A 21,005-nucleotide genomic window follows, 5' to 3' on the forward strand; every position below is an offset into this window, starting at 1 on the left:
AATGTAACTCACAAGCACACTGATAGCTAAGTGTTTAGCATCAACATTATTACAAGAGGTAAAAATATTAAAGAAAATGCAGGTACATTAAACTCCTTGTTTGTGAACAGAAGGCCTGATGCTTTTAAATGCTACAGAGCCATTACGAAGACAAACTGCTTTTCATCTCTGAGTGTAGATGAAGAAATAGCAGAACAAGACACAGAGGGAAGAAAAGGAGAAAGAAAATAATAAATCAAACATCATTCTCTTTAAAAGCTGACAACGAGCAGGCAGTCAAGTGTTTGTAGTTTCAGTTCAGAGCTTTTCAAAGCCAAATTGTAAGAGTAGAAAGATAAATGTGGTTTTCTGTTTTTATTTTCCCTCCCTCTGTCTGTCTGCAAAGCTTAACGTAGGGGTGGGGTCTCCTGTCTGGCTCACTGACGAGAGAAAGGATTTTTGAGTTCTCTGAAGGCTGTTGACTTTTTGTTTTTAGTGTAAAATTGTTGAAGTTTTGTTTTCTATTGCTTCCATATCCCCAGCTACCACAGATAGGGTGGAGCAGGGGAGGAATATACAAATTTCAGTGATAAGTTGTCTGTGTGTATAACCATGTGAATGCTGCATGCATGTGTAAAACAGTTAAAATGATTATCACTTAATTTTTGGTAAATAAATAGATCACTTACAGATCAAAAATCAAAAGATCACTGATAAAAAAAAAAAAAAAAAAAAAACTTGTACTTTACACAGTGAATTATGAATTATGACACAACTAATGCATCATTCTAGTGGGGTTTCATATCAACTACAGCAAACAACAGCTGGTAGTGGCCAGAGGCAAACGCTGCTCTGCACCACAGAGATGAGCAGTCCTGGAGTCGAGGCTGCAGCCTTGATTTGTCAAATCTTACACATGGATTTTTACAAATCATAAAACTACTTTCAGCAGCAGCTTTTGTGTTGTTCTTACTCTCAAATGTAAGTCGCTTTGAATAAAAGCGTCTGCTAAATGACTGTAGAATAGAATAGAATAGAATAGAATAGCTTTTAACTGTCTCACAAGTCCACTGATGGTTTTGAAGCATTGAGTCACAAACAAAAAAAAATCTAATTTCCATTTTGTAACTCATTTTTTCTATAAGTTGGCTGGCATTTGAATCCGTTTTATTGTTAGGGATTTATCAAGAATCTCTCTCTTGGATTTTTACCAGAGCTGGCGTATGTGTCTGATTTACAGATATATGAAAAGAAATCTTACCTAGAGAAGTTATAAAAAAAAACTTTCCTATTATTGAGGCTATTTGAACCTCTTAAACAAAAAGAACATCTGAAAGAAGAAAACATTGAATGCTGTTAGGATCAGCTTCTTAGCTTGGACATCTTGAAAACACTTGCATTGTGGTAGCAAATTAACTGCCAGTTACACACTTTAGCCAGGTGTGCTGTTTTCATAGGTTTTGTACATATGCACTCAGTTGATGTCACATATCAGGTATGGATCCAAATGGCATTTGGTTCTTGCTACCAAGATTTTAAGCTTTGAAGCAACTCTGTTAGAGGTTGAAATGCCCAGAAAGTTGCTCACCAGCAGCTCTCTGGTGTTTGAAAAGTGCCCTAAAAAAATCATGCAATCACACTCACACACACGTTTCATTTGGAGGAGGTTCAACATCTAAAACATACAGAACCCCACCACACACTGATGTACAGAAGTCCAGTTTAACAGGAGGCCAGATCCAAAACAATTATGTTTTAGCTAAAATTTTTCAGTTAAGTCAGTCACACTCATGCCCTACAACTAAGCAGCATGTAGAGATGCAGATGTGAAATACACCCCTTATTAATACTCCGAAACTTAACAAGAATTACTTAAGTATTTCTTTAGAAATCAAATTGTATCTTCATTGTAATATTCAGTAATGTATAATGAATGTTTTCCAAATGTCATGTTGGCCCATTTGCTTCAATATATTGGAACTGGACTTTTTTCTTCCAACTTATCACGTAACAGTACTACACTTTAACACTCTTTAATATATCCTTTTACATTAACAGCTTTGATAATTCATCTTCCTGTGGGGAAAGAAAAGGTGATAGAATGAAAGGAAGAAAACGTTTTGAAGCATGAATACGAGAGGCTCTCCAACTCCCTCTGCATTCATGCGTGTTTGCCTATTTGTTTTGCTCATACAGTTATGGTTTTGGATGTGTTGCTCACCAGCCAAAATCCAACTCTGCTTGTCAATCCAATGTATAAATTAATGCATTCTCTTTCATTTCACTCTTTTTTATTAAATATCGCTGAATAAGAAGTACACGTGGTGCTGGCTCTCTACTCATTAACTATACAGACAGATGGTTTCTAACTGCGCTGGCAAGGTATACAACCTCCTTTCCAAGTAGGGCATCAGGTGTACTCCAGCACAAGCCAATGATAGGAAAACATCTAAATGTTTCTACATATAATTGCTGGAGAACTTTAGTTATTTTAACCTTATTCTCTGCTTGCATCATTATTATAATGTGCCAAAGAGTGCCTGCCTGTGCTTTAGAGGAGCTTTTTATTGCTGTACTTGAGAAAAATCTGTGGTATTAATGAGGGGCCATTAAGTTCTTTGCACTTTTATACATAGTTTTTAATACATAATAACCTTAAAGACTTGTCAAACATGTTTATTAGGCTTAGTACATTTATTTTCCCTTCATATACTGTATATTCACCTTTAGTCTTGTAAGATATAATCATTAAATCTAAATAAATAAGTCAGACATTTGTGAGAAAAACATAAGAATCATTAATGAATGATTTGTATATGATCTGCATATATGGTAGAGGATGTTGCTCCAGTAGTACACATAACAGTTACTATGTAAACATCTTCACAGAAGCTGTAAAATGTCAGTTTGTTCAGGAAAACTTTAACCAGTGCAGTGAAAGCAAAAGTGAGAGTCCAGCTTTGTCTCACTGATTCATCTCTGTATCCTAATCTAGGAGCTGAGCAGGTTGATCTGCAATCAGAAATGAAAATAAATAAGATATCACTATGGTACTACTGTTAAAGCATAATGTTTAAACAAAAACTGGATTGTATTAATAATGAGTCAGACTCAAGAGTGTCATAAATAACTTTAAACATGGTGTATTTCTAATTTAAGCACATTTTGACGTGCTTATCTGTTAATTACATGGTCAGCCAGGTGTTGTAACTCCTCATTAGCAGAGGCCTGAGGTGGGATGACTACTGCAACTTGAATAAATAAGGTGAAATACGACCATGGACTATTATGAAAGTGGTATTCTTCATGGTGAAGAATAGAAAACTACTGTCCTTCAAGTTTATATTGACTTACAATGAGCATATTATACCTTCTTTTAAACTGGTTAATGTTTTTACTCTGTTTTAATTTATCTATTCAACTTTTCCACAATTTTACCCTTGATATGTAAACACATACTTTTAAAGTTGCCCTGACATGCTGCATTTTTAAATTCAGTAAACCCTCTTTCCCTTTCTAAAAACAGATTCCTTATCTTATTTGAAAGTACATCATTTCTTGCTCCAAAATTTATTTGTGTTGTTTTAAACTGAATGAAATCTGGAAATTCAGTCATTTCAATTCATTACATATGTGAGTAAATAGTTTACTGTCATTAAACAGCATTAACAGTGCAGCACTATAATGTCCCTCTAGCATTATTAAAATAGTTTAATCGATATAATGAAAGAGTGAGGATATACATTGAGTTAACTTATACTGAACTGGAAAGTTGGATCATTGAGGAATTTTTTGGTAAAAGAAAATGTTAGCTTAATGAGATTGCAGATTTTTATTTAAAACAGTATAATGTAAAGAAGATTAAAAACACATTAGTCTTGCCAATTAACTTACCAAGCCATCCAGCTTTGCAGCCACTATGTGATTAGCTTATTATCCAACCAGTGAGTGTTACAGGGTTATAAATTTACTCATTCATAACCCTGGACATGATAACATTCTTATTAATTAGAGTTCTGCTCAGCAGGTTGTAGGGGCGAGTTTAAAGAGTAATGTCCCAGCTATCAGGCAATGTACATGCTAATGAAAGTGGAGCTATACTCAATTAACTATTCTTGAGAAAAGCTATACTGACAGAAAACCGATTATCCCAAACAACTTTACCTTTGGAGAGACGATTTACACTTTCTAGTTTATTCACATGTTAACTGATAACAGCTTAACACTTATTATCTGCAGAGTTAGTTAGTTAGTTAGTTAGTTGAAAAAATACATATATTAAAAATCAAAATGACCATTTTTAAATGTATTCTTAATTTATCTGACTATTTTTTTAACTAGGTAGTTATGAGCCTCTTCTTTTTCTTTTGTGTGACAAACATCTCAAAATCTCGAATTTGTTCAACACTTAATGTGGTTTCATGCACAGCTAAGTCAAGCTAAGGCTAACTTCAATTAACTTCAATGAGATCATAGTTTGCATCGTGTAAATGTGAAATCACAATTTCTGATCCAATTAGCTATCAGACCTTGAAAAAAAAAAACAAAAAAAAAAAACAGAAAAGTCAGTTAATTAGAGCAGGTATATTTGGGATTTGGCTGTAATAAAATGCATTTAAATACATTTAAAATATATTAAAAATGCTTGGGTCTTTGGAGCACATACCAGTGCCAAGGCCCATTAAAATCTAGATGTACACATACAGAGATAAATCAATCCCGAACGGTAATTTCTGGGTTTGTTTGGCTCAATTTTGTGACATTTCGGCCATATAGACTCTAACAAAACCCCATTTTGTTCAGATAAACATACTGATGGCACGGTTTTAAATTCCTGTGGTTGGTTTAACAATGTCTTAGCTTTCCTCCTGCCCCCGAGTCCCCCTATGAAGGGTTGCTGCTTTCCCCAACTAGAAGTTCTGCTGACCAATAAATCTGTTATGCACCACTGCCTCACTAAATTTGAAATGGCCTTCTGTAAGAGGTTTTTTTTTTTTTCCTAGGGAAAAAAGCAAATCCTTGGAAAAAAGACACTGCAATTTTTTTAAAGATCCATTCAATCTGAAATAAGTGAAGCTTGGTGATTTTCAAGTCTTGTTTGAGTATGTGTATTTAATGACTATAAGGAATCTGTGAATTTCCTGGACACTCCTGGACCTCATAAAACAATAAATAAATAGTGGGGAAGACACAGATTCATTCAGGCAGATTGTATGAAGGTCCTACCTGAGATTCCAGTCCATTTACCATTTCGCCCTCCAATGCCTAAAAATAAGCAATTGAAACTAACCAGGCTGCAGGCATGTTTGAAAGATACTGTTGGACTCTGCAGATTCACAGGGATTTGGCAGTATTTGATACTATGCACTGGCAAAGATATACTAACACTTAAAAAAAAAAGGCAAAATAAAAGTTAATAGTGAGTATTTGTACAGTACACAGTGCATGCTGTGTACTATGAAGACTAGTTAAACATTTATTTTGATATAATTAAGGGCTTTTCTGATGAATAGCTTGTTTATAATCATCAGTCTGTAACTCCTCTACAAGAAAAATTGTCCTAATCATGGTAAATAAAGGAGTATTTAGGCAGATGTCGGCCCATGGACTTGCCTCATATCAAGATGTTGGCTGACATCCTTCTTTAGCTTAAAAAACCTTCTACAGTGAGAGGTATAACCAGAGACCTCGCTGCTCTGATTAGCCTGGAAAGTAGGTTGAGCTACAGCTGGTTTACTTTTTAACATGAATCTGATTTCATTCTCTGGTTTGATCATGGCAGTGTACTTTTGTGGATTCAATCAATGCATGTTATTGACTGAAGTCACATAATGTGTTTATGTGCCAATCTTTTATAATCTCCCTGTACTTCTACATTTGCCATTTGCTCTGTAAAGTACTTTGAGTTGCATTTGTCTTTAAAAAGTGTTTCTTTTTTATCTATCTTTCTGTTTGTTTCGATATTTGTTTTCCAGACATTATCAGGCAGGTGTAATCAAGTCTGTAAACTAACCTGAAAATTAAGCATTTGTAGCTTAAAATAAAAACAAAAATCCAAAGACGTTCTTTGCGTCTTCTAAAAGTTCTTAGCAGGATCTCGTAGCTCATCTAAAATTTGGCTGACTTATCATTATGGCCTTTAGAAATCAATCAAACCTTTCAGAACTTATATCTGTTAATGATCATTGTATTTGTGCACCTCTTCTAATTATAATAAGAAATGTTGTGCAGTGATCTTCTTTTTCCATTTCCTTACAAAACTATCACTTTACTAACCACTATATTTTGCATTAGCGGTTATCAAGGTGGTCTGACACTAAATGAGACAGTTATTCAGATGAAACTTGGTTTTAAGTTAAGTTGACAAAGTTTTTGTTCATTAAATTACATTTAAAATGTAGCTAAGCCCCCTGAAATGGTAAGACACAATCTAAGTAAATGCTCAGACAGCAGTAATGAAGCCGCTCATCTTCTGCAAACGCCGCCTCCGCAACACCACGGAGAGCCCTCTAATCTATGCCAATCAGATGACGCTAAACAACCATTTGTTTTGGAATTGGGCAGCAGTGCACACCCCCTCCTCATTTCAACAACCACTGAAGACCCCAGCAAATAGCTGGCAAGGCAGCAAGAGCAGGCAGAGCAGTGAGGGTGACAGAAATAGCAGAGTGGTGAATAATAGAGAAAAAGAACTGTGGTGTAATTAACTGGGGGTTGATGCACTGAAAAGAGATAAAGAAAGGGAGAGAAGTGAGAATGTTGAGAAAAGGGATGTAAAAAATATGCACGGAAATGAGAAGATAAGTGGATTAAAGACCAGCTTGTTTTAGAAAATGAAATAATTTGAAAGATAAAGACAGAAATGCCACGTGAAGAAACAGTTGAAGTTGCAGAGTAAATCAAACTGTCAACCTTTAATTAACTAAAATGTAAACAGTAATTGTCAGGAACATTGTCTTGCTAAACACAAGGACAATCTCACAATATGTACAAATCAACAAGTATATGTTAAAAACTGAACACTGAATTGTCAACTGAGTCATCAGGAAATACTGCAGTTCAATAGAAATTGAGGAACAAACAGAAGGGTAGCGATAATTACACATTTCTCAGCAGCAACAATTGTTTAAGTTGTTTTAAATCTGTAATGCTAGACTCCTTTTCATGGAAAATCATAGTACATATTGAATCCTATTAAAACTCCACAGAGTAAATTAGGATGCTCAGCTTTCTACTGAATCACAGCACAGGTGACTCCTTTAACCACAGTAAAAAAAAAAAAAGCGAGGAGTAACGGCCATGAGAAAAGAACAGCAGATTTTCCAAAATGGTGCAGCTCTGCGTGGGCAACGGTTCACTGGAACAGCACTGCAGCAAGAGAAGAGCGAGTAGCTGAGAACGAAACAGCTCACTCTTCAGTACTCGCTGTGAGTGCTGTCTGGGTAAGAATGTGGGGTTTCAACAAACATGTATACAAAGGAAAGAAAGCAAATTTGGATAAAAAACTAAGGATTGCCACCCAAGCTCTTGATGTTAGAGTAAATCCTCAATAAGAGATATTGCCATTTTGAAATTTTTGCAGCGTTTAACCAACAGAAAACGGGCAAAGTCATTTGGTTTGTAGGGTAAAAATTTGAAGCTCTGAGTTCTGCATTTGGGTGTTAAACTCATTCAATAAATTACATCTTATTTAAGCACTCATATCTCCTTATTATGAAATCAATTTCAAAGGGACCACCAGCACTTTAACAACGAGGAATACATTTAGTTAATGGCACCATGATGTTTTATTAAAATCTCCTGGCAAAATACTGAAGATTTAACATGAAAAACTATTTGAACTAAAAACTGCACTTAGAGGAATTTCCGCACAGGTTTCATTTTACAGGACTGATGACAACATTTACACCATTCTTCTTATCATCACATCATGCAAACAACTTTAAAGCACAATTCAGGGGAAAAACTGTTTTAAAAATTCTCTCAAAAAGGTTCCTAATCAAAAAAATATTCAAGGAGGCAATATTTTGGAAACCTTACTAACTCCCATTATTTTAGATTGAGTAATTTGTGTGTCTTTTATTTATAATTACTTCCTGGTGATAAAATATAAGGTAAACATTTCTTACAGAACATAATATTTCACAATAAGTCTCCATGGTTACCATTAACCTCTGTCTTTAATCTACTACTTTTTCAGGGTCTAAGATGTAAATTGATGAAAGTTAAAGGTGTATTTCACCTGCGTACAGTATGCTAATTACAACATTATTGTCTTATCAAGTTTTTTTAGAAATTCTATTTAATATGCTGCTATTCACAGCTAAATCGGAAACAAGATTTAAAATCTTTTTATTTTAAAAAGGAGAGACAACAATGGCTGATGTAACTCAGTGGCAACAATTTCTCACTGAGCAACACAGACATTAGAAAATCATGTGTTCGGGATCATTTGTCACTCTGGAACTAATGGAGCATGATCAGTCTTTTGCAGCATAACAGCAGCAAACTATGCCCATTATAAAAGACGCAAGTAAGATGCAACATATTTTTCATGTGTTCTGGACTCTTGTTTATAATAAAGAACAGAGACAAAATAATATACGGTACACAGCAGCTGCTTATGCATTGGAATGAGGGACAGAAATTATAGTTGGCTGTAAAGTGAACCAAATATAGAAAAGGATTCTGCTCCATCCTGTTACTTTGTGACCCAGGGCTGTGCCAGCATGTGCTTTTCCCAAAGAATCTGTCTCACATTCTAACAGGATACATATCTCGGCCACTTCCTGCTTCCCCTGAGGAAATGAAATGTCCGACAGGGAACGAATGGGTAAGTCACAATCAAGATCTGGATGAGCTTGAATTTCTATGAAAAGAGAAACCACCTAAAAACAAGTTCTACAAAACCTCCACAAATAGAAAATTATCCGCTTAAGTGTTATGGTATCTTAACACTACTTTGCTGCTTTTATAACACACTTTTTTTTCCTGTTTACGAGGTATTTACACTGCATTTTACTGTGAGGCAATTTGTGACATCTGCTGTAAAGATGCTATTTAAATAAACCTACACCTCCTACTAAAAAACAAACTAGCAGACAAACACAACTTCTTTTGTTTTCCTATTGCAAACACAAAACAATGCCAAGCTCACAACTGAATATAGTCTCACCAAAAGGTCTGACAAGAAAAAAAAAATCAACTCTAAAAACATTTGCACAGCAGCATTTCTGTCTGGACCACAATTATTAACCATAAGCTGATGAAGGCGAAAAGTCAAAAGGAAGATGTACATTCAACATGATACACCAATTTACTGAAGTAACACCAGACAGCAATGATCCAAAGTTATTCTGAGACCATTGTAAAAACCTACATACACACTGAATAATTGCAGCATTTGCACTTGAACAGCTACTGACAGGTAGGCAAAGGTTTTTGCCCAATTACAGCAAGAAAGGGATGAAGCAGGATGAGACAAACCACTAGAGTAGACCTAATGAGCATGTGGTATGATTGCTAGGGGACTCAACTGTGCCCACGGCAAGTCCATTCGATAGGTACAGAGTGGCCAGAATGAAGAAGCAGTGAGAGCGACAGAGATAGAGGGAGAGATAATGAAAGTGAGAAGAATTGATTCCTCTCTCAATGTGAGAGTATGTGGGAGGATATGAGATGCTGAGACTGAAAGTGGAAAAGAGATGGATGCAGAAAGTGACTATTCAGTCCATCAAATCAACTATGTTTCCACTCTCTTTTTGATATATCAATCTATGTATTCATGGATTGCATCCACGTTGTAATAGGCCTACAAATTAGTCTCGCTGCATACAAACACACAGAAGTCTGTACCACAATCGTGGTAACAAAAAAAACAAAAAACAAAATCTGGAAAAGAGGGCAGACATATGTCAGGAAGAGAGTAATCTTTTCAAAGACACTCCATTTTCATTAGGAGAAGATTTAATGGGCCTTAGAAGATTTTAAATCCCCATTAAATCAAATCCAATGTTACAGACACAATGCAGCTTACACAATGCCTCACGTACACTTAAGTGTATGTCCAAACACTTACATAAAAAGTAATTCGATGGGTATTTCTAGTGGCATTTTAGAGGTTGTGATGAGGATGCCCCAATATAAGATGGCATAAAATTTAGGGCGGCTGTAGCTCAGGAGGAAGAGCAATCATGTGGAAAGTTGATTAATCGATTCCAGGCTTCCCCTGACTACATGCTGAAATGTCCTTGGGCAAAACACTGAACCCCACGTTGCCACCCGTTGTGTCTATCAGGGTATGAATGCGAGTGACAGTAAAAAACACATGTAGTGTAGTGTAAAATGTAGTGTGTAGTGTAGTGTAAAAGCGCTTTGAGTGGTCAACCTGACTAGAAAAGCGCTATACAAGTACAGTCCATTTACCATTGAATGAACAATAATTTATTTATCTAAAAAGGAAAGTGCAATAATATTATTTTGATTATACAACTGAATTCAGTCACAAAATCAAAAGGAAAGGTCTAACTTTTAGCATTGCTTGCACTGATGCATCCAGCTTTTTCATTTGGGCGCACCTGCAAAAAATTTAGGTGCACCCCAATTTTAATCCATGTTAACGATCATCTTTTGATCATTACACATAGACATTGATGGTTATTTAGGCTAAGTTATTGTGAACAATAATGAGGTTAAGGAAAATGTTTTTATTTTAAAAATTAATGTTAAGTAGAAAAACCATTTAAAAAATAAAAGTTCTAGCTTCACAACACTTAACTTTTCAAGCTCTGAAATAGCTCAAGAGGTTGTGCTGCCTCTGGTGAATTTCCCTCCTCTGGATTTACGTTTAATCTTTTTCATGATATTTATCTACGTGGGCTTGAATTTTGTGAAAGGCAGCTCCTCTTTGGCTATTTTACATACCATGTTTTTGGCTGCTAAAACAGCCAGAAAAATCCAGGGTTCTTATTCTGTTTTTTGTTTGTTTTTATACACAGCAGCCTCTGTATTAGTAGCTTTGTCCATCATGATTAATATTTATTTTCTCCCGATCTTCTCCAGGACAGCTTCCAGCTGAAGCTCAAACACACAGAGTTTTATGAAGGCCGCTCTGGTTTTAGGGCAAGAATTATCAGCCATTATATTTTCACTCTTACGCTTCTCTAGAAACAGATGCAGCTTTTTTTATTTATTTATTTTGAGAGTTGCATCGGGATGGATGTCTGAATTTTTTAAAATAACTCCCAGAGGTTAAATACTTTCTCTAACCTCCAAGTCCCTCACCTTGACTATGAACTGAAATGAAAACACAGACGGAGCTGGTGTGGTGTGATGCCTGATTAGGCCTTAGGAGCTGACCAATGAGATCAGACTGGGATTTCAAGGCATAGTGCAGTGTCCCCAGCTTCCCTTTGAACAGGAAACATGCAGATAAGCGGAACCAAATAGCCCTCTGCCAACTGTTTCAGAGGAAGTGTAATATTGAAGACTGAACGCAGATGTAAGCACCATTTGTAATACCCTGTAATCAGACATCCTTACACAATCATTGCTGTGCATGGTTGACTCAGATAATCCAAGAGCACAACAAATACATCCATTTAAGCAAAGTATCACGTTAGTTTTACGGCAACTTTAAATCAAAAGTAAAAGTCAACCTTTTCCTCATATTGCTGTAAAAGTACAAAAAATCCTAACAACTAAATATGCAGTAAGATGGGTTTAGTGGTTAAATGTTAGCCTGGAGGTAATAACCTAGTGGCCACCTAAGACCATAAAATCAAACAATGAGATCACATTTGTGCTGCTCAACTTTAACACCAAAGAGAAGCATTAATTAAATTTGCCAATATGATAATTTAAAAATTTATTTAAAACATATTTCCCCAAATTTATATAAAATACTTTAAAAAATACACCACATATTGAGATTTCATCTTTACTCTCATATAGCCCTTGTGACATTTAGGGGTTTTAATTAGAAGAAATGTTTTGATTTATGACACTATTATTACTCTGGGATCCTGGTAGCTATTAATAAAAAAATAAAACATACACTTGAATTTTTCTACAGGCTTTCTGTTTCATCTCCATCTCATTATATTCTATTCTCCCACTTTCTATTATCTCCACTTCCCTGGTGTGTTTCTTTTTCACTCTTCAACCATTTCTCAATCTTCCGTCCTGTCCTGTCCCCCCCCTCCCCTCGTATAGTAATGTCTGTATCTGTGTTTGTGTGTGGGAGGAGAGGAGAGCAGGATTGCTGGCTGGAGGAGGAGGTGGAAAAAAAGAAAAAAGAAGTGAGAGAGAAATACTCAGTGAAATGCAGAGAATTTACTGGAACAAAACATGCTGTTTCCAACTCAAAGATAAGGGCCGCCTACTTACTAGTTTTATCTTACAGCAGATTACGCTGCATTTTTGCCATTTTCCAATTACTATTTACCATTCTTTAATGACATTTTACCATCTAAGCAGCAACTTCTGGACCTGCTGTCTGTCCGTTGCTCACAATGTGTGAATCCATATTTCCAGAAGCTTTAACCTTTTGTTCACATCAACCTTCATGGACATGAGAATACTACATCTACAAGCATTTTACAAGTGAGGTAATTCAGAAAAATATGTCTTGTTAGTGTAAATAAGGGGGTTGAAAGTTTTAGATGTATGCTTTCCCAATCAGGTGAAATTGCTTTAACAGAAAAATGCTTTAAATAAATTTAAATTGCCAGCATGTAGAGGTTTCTTTATGTGGTCTAATCTTCATTTAAGTTGCACTATAAACAAACATTTTTGCTTTATTATTCTCTGCTTATTTTAGATGTATACTGTAGTTTATAATCTTGAGGAACTGAGTCTTGTCTCTAATACTTTAGGGTATGACAAGGCCTATTGATTTATATTCATACATAAGGCAACCTAATTACGGCCATATTGCTTCCTCCCACTGTGATTTATAATGTTTTGCCTCATCTGTCTCCAGACTATTCTCTTTATTTCTAAGTACGTTTGAATATCATGGTGGTCTTCTGTAAATCTGAGATGTGCTACAGAATTTTTGTAAAGGTGGGATACACAAAGCAACAATGACTGCAGATGTTTTCCACTTATCCTTGGGTTTCTTTTCATCTACGTCAGGATTGCATGTTGTGGCCTTGCAAAATAGAAAGGGAGCTTCAACTAATTTGCTAAATTTAAAAGCCATTTGTCTCATTGTGGACCAATGAACATATTTGTCTTTAGAAGTGTTTTTATAGTGGAAGCATGACTCAATGAGCGGATCTTGTCAGTAGCCAGATTTTATTTTTATTTGAAAAAAAAGAGGGGAAATATCTACAGCAGATGCTTGTAATATCACCTATGTAACTGAAAAAAAATCACCTTCAAGCAGCTTTTGGACAAGTTGAGCCAAGTTTTTCCACACTCCATAGACTAGACTAGAACTAAGTCTAGTGTGTTTATTATCTTTAATATGGGTAGTTTGGTTTTGTCTAAACTTGTGTTTTACATGAAAGTTAACCAATATAAAAAAAAAAGTAATCAGTGTTAATCATGATAATTCAAAATGGTTTGGTAGAAAACATCAAATACAACAACTGTGGGTATCTACACTTCTAATGAATTCAACTCCAACTGAACACAGCCAGCTTATTGACAGCAGACCTTCAAATCTAGTCAAGAAAATTAAATACTCACTGAGTCTCGTCACACAAGGTGAACCACAGAGGACAGTCTGAGAGTTATTTGGTAAACCTGAAACAGAAGGAATTATATTTTCAAATGAAGAAAGATTAACAGTAAAACTAACCAAATATAAAACAATGCAAATAAATAATTCATTCATTAAATAACAAATCATCATCAAAATGTTTCACATGCTGTTGAATATCTTTTTAGCAAAGTTTAAATCGGTGTGGAAAAATGAGCTAACTCTTTAACATGCTGGTACAAAACAAACCTCTCAAAAGTACAAATAATGAAAACAAACAAAAGAAAGAAAGTGACCGATAGGCGATGGGTGTGCTCAGAACATCTGGGGCCTGTTCCAGAGCTTTCTGGAACTAGTCTAATCCGAAGCTCTGAGTTCTTACTCTGAGTTGACAAACTGAGCTTCAGCTTCCCGAACAGCTGAATGAATTTTTTCACTGAACTCCACTCGCACAATCCACGATGAAAAGGCCATCACTGGTGGATACCTGGATTCACCATGGTAACGGCTGACAAAAAGCATGCCAATTATTACTGTTCAATGAGATATTCATCAGGAAATTATAGCACATCAATTTCAGGTCTGAAATAGAGCACTGCATATTTATTGAGCTTTAAAAATGATTGACAACCCATGTCTAACAAAATCTACGTTTACATGGACAAATACTTCATCTATCCAATTAAAATCAACCTGATCGAAGAATCCAGCTGACGTGTTTACATGCACACTGAAAAGAGTGATCTGGTCAGCTGAGTTTACATAACAGATTAAATATGACCGTAACGCTTTTGACATGTGCAGTGCCTACTAGTTCGGAAAAAGTGTTTTTTTGTTTATTATTATTATTTTGAACCTTTTGACCGTCGAACTGCTCAATAATCCTTAACTCTTTCAGTTTCTAAGAAAAACGTTGTATCCACCACAGTCCAACTCTGTTAATGCTGCCGCCATTTTTTCAAGTCTTCCATGATGCCAATTTCCTCATGTAACCCCCACGGGGTTCAAGCATGCGCAGCAACAAACAAAATTATCTGAATGAGTGTATACATGGTTATTTTTTCCAGCTGATCCAATCGTGAAAAGATGTCATAGAAACTCAGGGTTTCTTAGAGAAAACCTGCAAGCCAGCATTTAGTGTTTACAGAGTGGGTTACCATGGTGACTCAGTTTAACTCATTGTTTTTTCTGTACTAATTTATTATATAAAGCATCGCAAAGTCTCTCACTTGGTTATAATGAGCTCTAAAAGTTTATTGACATAAAGGCAGTGCTAAATTTAATAGTCTCTTAACATGGTTGTTATGACACCAGTTCAAGGACCATCAGAGACACAAACAAGACTCTAAAAACCATCATGTTTATAATGAAGCAGAAGCGTTAATTGACACAGTCTAATGAATGGCATCCATTACAGTAGGTGCAAAGGAGATCTGCGTGCATAATAATTACTATCTTTTGTTGATATATGCTGAAGTAAAATCCTAAAGCATGCTTGAAACTAAAATGGAAATGATGCAGATAGTAAAAGCCAAACAAGAGGGCAGAATTGACAGCTCAAAATCAGTCTTGTGGAAAATACTTTGAAACACACATCCTCCAACACACATATTTAATTTCCTCTCCATGGAGGCTGGCTGGATTTCCTGAAGAACCAAAGCAGTAGAAGCTGCCAACTCTGCACAGTGTAGAAACACTTATTACAAGTTCCATCTGTGTGGTCCTGTGAAGCTATTTGATGTGACTTTATATGATTAACACTCAAACTTCTGCCTCCCCCCAGATATCACAGATTATGTTAGTCCTAACTCGTGGCCTGACAGATGTAACAAATCTGAGGGAGCATTTACTTCATGCAATAAAAGGTGGCATTGATAAGGGCAAGTTAATAGTAATGAGATGGAGACTTATCCTAGGAAGGATGTGAAATTCAAGATACCATGCAGCATGATGTCTTAATTTACAAACCAGATTAAATTATGTGTACGTTATAAAACCTTCTCCGACAAGAGATGAGTAATATTAATGGATTCTGTCAAAAGTGACAGCATTGAGTAATTTTGCATCAATGTTTATCATTGCTTTATATGAAAATACCCACAGTGATGGCAGAGAGCCCTGTCCGTGTTGTCTGAATCTGAATCTTAAAGCAGCATCATACTGCCATAATAATTTAAATTAGCCTTATGTATGCTTTGTTTGTTTTTTTTCCAGATATACCAGTAGTGAATGGGAGAAGCTTGTTGAAGAAAACCAAGAATGCTTCATATTCAAATCTTGCATAGTTTTCATAATTAAAACAGAGTGCAGAGGTAACAACTAATTAGGGTCTCCTGATAAGCCTTATCTGAAATGATAAAGTCTCTACAGTGATTTGTTTGTAGCGTGTGATATGGTGCTACCTTTTTTCCCTGGACATTACTATTTTCTTAAATCAAATATTTTCTTCCGATTTAGACAAGATGACATATTTAAAAATGTCATCATACACACATAAATGCTGGGTTAGGCTCCAGCTTCCCCACAACCCTTAATGAATAAAGCGGTATAGATAACGGATGGATCATGCACACATGACAGAGTGATCATTAAAAACAATAAAACAGATTTTAATGTTTGTAATATTCCCAGTATCATTTTCCATTTCAATCCAAATCTCTGAACTTTATGTTTAGTCTACAAACCCATTTTTATCCTCTGAGACTAAGGGCCCATTCACACCAACCCTTTTAATTCGAATCCTAATCCGTTTGCTTGGAAAATCTGCTTCATTTGGGCTATTGTGAATGCGCGAATTAATTCTGATTCAGATTAAAGAAGCAGACTCGGTCTGCCTACAAACGCAGGTCTTGGGCCGCTTCAAGTGGACCAAATACAGGAAGTGGACTACAAAACAAAAAGGCATTGTGGGTAAACGCAACAAAAGCATGCACGCATGTGGGGGGGATAGGTGACACTGAACGGAAGAAATAGTATACAGTCAGACATGGAAACATTCTATAAAAGTTCTGATAGAAATCTGATCACCCCAAGACCGCTGGGATCTGATGCAGCTCCATATTTAGGGTGTATGTAATAGCAATCAAAAGTTCTTCCACATTAACCAATAGATGAAAGAGTCTACTTCGTTGTTTGTCTCATCTCCTCCTTCAGTAATACTTGGTGAAGCATCGCCTCTGACAGAGAGTGGAACATTTTATTTAAAAAGGTCCGATTTAAGAAATGCGGCATGAACGGAATCTCGGCCCGGAAGAATATTGGAACCCCCAACTCAACCGAGTCCCAAATCGGACTGATTCTTTGCACCCTTAAGCAGTCATCTTCATTAAACATCTCTCCATACATTAAACTATTAGTACAGACTGCTGAGCTGGACTTTGGACTATCCGTGTTGTGTTTCTGCAGGTTGGCATTCTGTCTAATGAAGCTTGTTAATGGTCCTCTCATGTCTGTTGAAGGAAAACCATCTTCTCTGTGCAAACTGGAACACATCTACACAGTTGTTCAGTACCCACTCACAGTTTCTGCTAGTATTCAAAGTTGCTTGGTTGGCAAAAGGATGAGCATAGCTAAAGCATGAGTCATTTATACATCAGAGCTCTCATCAATCACATTTTATAATTTACATTTTTTAAAAACAGGTGGGTATGCGAGTGTGACGTTCCATATCGTGTCATTTTTAGGCTGCATGGTAAAAGCACAAACCAACTGTGTGGACTACCTCTGTTCCATGCCAACTGGTTGAGACTGCTGCCAACTGACTCAACTTTGACTAAGAAAAAACACTTTTACAGAAACTAGTTCATTGGTTGTGTTATTATTAGCTTTTCGTTGTACCCCCTGTTTAAACACATCTTCAAAAAATAAGGTTTTGTCATGGCACAAGAGAGTTAAATATAAAACCAGAGTCCAGTTTTGACAGCAAAAATCAGAAAAAACAAGACAGGGCCATTTATTCTTAGTAATGCAATGACTTCTACAACAGGCTGCATAATCTTTTACATCTTTCAAGGGGAATACAGGAAGCTGTGAGTACAACCAATGCTGTGACAGACTGAAGGCCAGTTAGAAAAAGTACACTCTTAAAACATATTGTAATAGTGAGAGAAGATAGAAAGCGGGGGGGAAAATAACTGTGTGTGAAAGGCAAGGCAGACCAATGAGGTGGGAGGAAGATGCAAGTTTTGGATATCAGAGAAAAAGTGGAGGGGGGAAATGAAGAGACTGTCAAAACAACACAAAGCCAGTTGAGGACAAATCTATGATTTTTTATTTTTTTTTCTTTTTAAAGAGGCAGCTTCGCTGTATAAATCATTTTCTGGTTTATTGGATTAAAAGAAAAAACACGCTTAGGTTCCAGGTCGTTCAGTAGACAATGTCCAGATGTCTGGCAGGATGCACAAAAATCCCAGAAGATTTATGTAGTTCTCTTCCAATGAGGTAACTGGTAGATATAGCATCTTTGAGCTGAACACAAAATCCTTGGAAGGATGAAGGAATGGTAACAAATGCAATGTTATGGCTCTAACTTTATAGACAACAGCAGTCTATAACCCAAACTGGAAAGTCAGTGGTGTCTTGAACACTTGATGAATCAACTGAAGGTTTAGATGCATCTCTCACGTCTTGTGTGAGGTCTTTTATGGACTTTTCTTTCTTCTTAAGACCATCACTCTCAGATACTGTTCATCTGCTGTAGAGCTTTTTATACTTGACACCTGACCAGTTTCTTCCAAATTTTTAAAGATGAATCCCACAACATGCTGGGATATGTAAAGCTCAGTGAGAATCACCTTGTTGGTGCAAAGATACCATTTCATGCATGTCAAACTATATTATTTTTGCTATTTTCAGTAGATGTAACCAAAGAAATAGGAACAAATTATTTCTTTGTAACAAGCTGCTTTAACAAAGTGCCAAAATATCATTTAAACTAGGTTCTTTTCTTAGTTGTTTGTTATAAGTCATAACAGTGGTTAAACCATTGAGTTAAGTGTCTTTTTAAATGCCTGAATAATTCATAGGTCAGCGTTAAGTGGCCTAATCATAAAACCACATTCCCCAAGATGGTCAGGTACAAGTAACAGACTGAAAATGTGTGTAAAAGCAGCCGAAGTAAATGAACCCTAGAACCTTTGTGAAGGCCGTAAGATTACTGGAAAGATCCCTCTAGAATAAAGATATTTAAAAAAATCCTGGATGACTCAAGACTTTTGAACAGTGCTGTATAAAGCTTTTATAGAAAAACATATTCAATTAATTATTCTCAACAGCGAAAATGCCAGTCTGACATAAAATGCTTAATAATTTCACTATCCCAGCTTTTTCAAAAGATTGTCAAGAAATCAGACGACACAAAAGATGATGTCGTGCAATAAAGGAAATAACCTTTCTCAGAGTGACACTCTTTCCTGTTCTGGTCTAGTCATGAAGACTGATGAAAGCTTGTGCCTGCTGTGATACAGACAAGGGAGAATTAATATTCCTGATGGCTGTTTTTCTTTTTTTTTTTTCTTCTTCTTCTTTTTTGTGATATTCTTCCACAAATATTTCAAAATGACGTGAATGAGGCTTGACCAAAATACACTTGTACAAAATAGCTAATGTAATCCATTACTCACAGCTACTGAGACAGAAATACAAGTGTTGCCATTAGGGTCTCACTTACTTTCTACCTGAGAAACATTTAACTTTGAATAATTAACACCTCGAGGTGCTTCTTATGTAACCCCCTCTACCTTTGCCTGAGCTGTAATCCTCAGCTGTCAATGCTTTTACAAGACTGAAATGAAAAGAAAGAAAAAAGAAAGCATTTTACAGACACAAAGTCAACAGCTTTTTAAGAGCCCATAAAAATCCTAACAACCTATACTAGAAGAATGAACCACAATACAATAGTGAGCCAATAAAGTGTGGGAAAAGACTAACTACAGAGAGGGAGGGGATGAGCATAACATATAAAGCCCCATGAAGGTTTATGGGGAGACTTGAAGCACTTGCAGAGACTCACAGTGCAGCATATTCCCAGTAGATCTCCTTCCAAAGCCATTTCAAGACAGCATAAGCAGCTTTGTTGTTTCGCCACCTATCCTCACTTTCTGTCCATTCCAAACCCGTCTCCACGGTTTTGGGCACAATTCTTAATCGAGTCTCAGCTGCCTGCTTTTCATATTTCTCACTATTCCTCTCCCACACTCTGCTGCCCTTTGGAAATACTGGGATACGGGGCTGGAAGAGTCAGTGTATCAAATCTGTTAGTCAGTTAAACCATTTTCAAAGTAGAGCCTGGATTAGATCTGCTTTTAGCTGCTGCTGCTGTTCAACAAACCTGGCTTGGCTGTTTCCTTTCGCTGGCATCCGGGGAGATTTGACAAGCCAAGGTATGTGCAAAGTTCCCAATATTCCAGAAGTTCACCCAACGGCCAAAACCTCTCAGTATTATTACAGAAATAGTACTAAGAAATGCATACTAATAACTACTGATATTAGCCTTTTATTTATTTATTTAAAGAAAATGTATGTAGATTTTAAGTTTTTAGTCAATTATCATATAAAAAGGGGGGGAAAAGAAAAAAAAAGAAGAAGCCTGAAAATGATCTGCACAGGGAAGAATGGAGAAAATGTGGCAGAGAGGAAAACATGACCTAACAGCAGATACTTTGCTATGGCTGTAAATCATATCAAGGCTAAAGTCTACAAACAGGACAAGGGGAGTGTAAAGTCAAGCGGAGGGAGGAAAAAAACTAAAATGTTACTCAGAGGAATAGGTCAAAAGAGCGTAAGAAGATGGGTTTGACCAATGAGAGTGTGACGGATAAAAACATAAAAAGATAAAAGTGAAAGAGGGGAGTAAATATTAAAAACAGAAGATTAGGAAGACTGGGGTTCAAGGGTTCATCTGGAGAAACCACTCCAAGATGTCATCTGCATTTTGCAGTGAGCACCGGAAAAGCACGAAGATCGTATCAAAGTTTCTGGGAGCCAGGGAAGTGTTTGTGTGCATACTCTTTCAAAAAGCCACCTGCACCTGATGCAGACAATGGGAAGCATTAAGACTCAATCCTTGTGGCCAAAGCTTAACCATAAAAAAAACTTAGACTGTTTCATGCCTCTGTCTAACCACAATCTGGTTAAATAAAAGCTACAACAGTTACTTCAATAGTGTGTGCTGGTCTGTGTGGAGCCTACTAATAATGAAAGCTATAAATCACTGTTACCACATCCCAAGCCCCAAAGCTCATAAAACTTCAGACCACAACAGGCTGACAACAAAAACATGCTGCTTTCTGTTTTATGTTCTTTCCCATTTTCATTTCTT

At 36.3% G+C, this 21,005-nt stretch overlaps 1 protein-coding gene across 6 annotated transcripts in view; it reads right to left on the bottom strand.

Annotated features, from left to right (window-relative positions):
* The window catches only part of sipa1l1 (signal-induced proliferation-associated 1 like 1), an 85,446-nt gene that overhangs the window by 47,362 nt on the left and 17,079 nt on the right, over nucleotides 1-21,005 (bottom strand). For all 6 annotated transcript variants that reach the window (XM_041975330.1, XM_041975324.1, XM_041975325.1 and 3 more), the window contains one exon: nucleotides 13,675-13,731. The gene's annotated coding sequence lies outside the window, so the exon portion shown is untranslated. The remainder of the gene's footprint in view (nucleotides 1-13,674; nucleotides 13,732-21,005) is intronic.

The sequence above is a fragment of the Melanotaenia boesemani genome, chromosome 22 (genome assembly GCF_017639745.1).
Source record: "Melanotaenia boesemani isolate fMelBoe1 chromosome 22, fMelBoe1.pri, whole genome shotgun sequence".
Classification (NCBI taxonomy): domain Eukaryota; kingdom Metazoa; phylum Chordata; class Actinopteri; order Atheriniformes; family Melanotaeniidae; genus Melanotaenia; species Melanotaenia boesemani.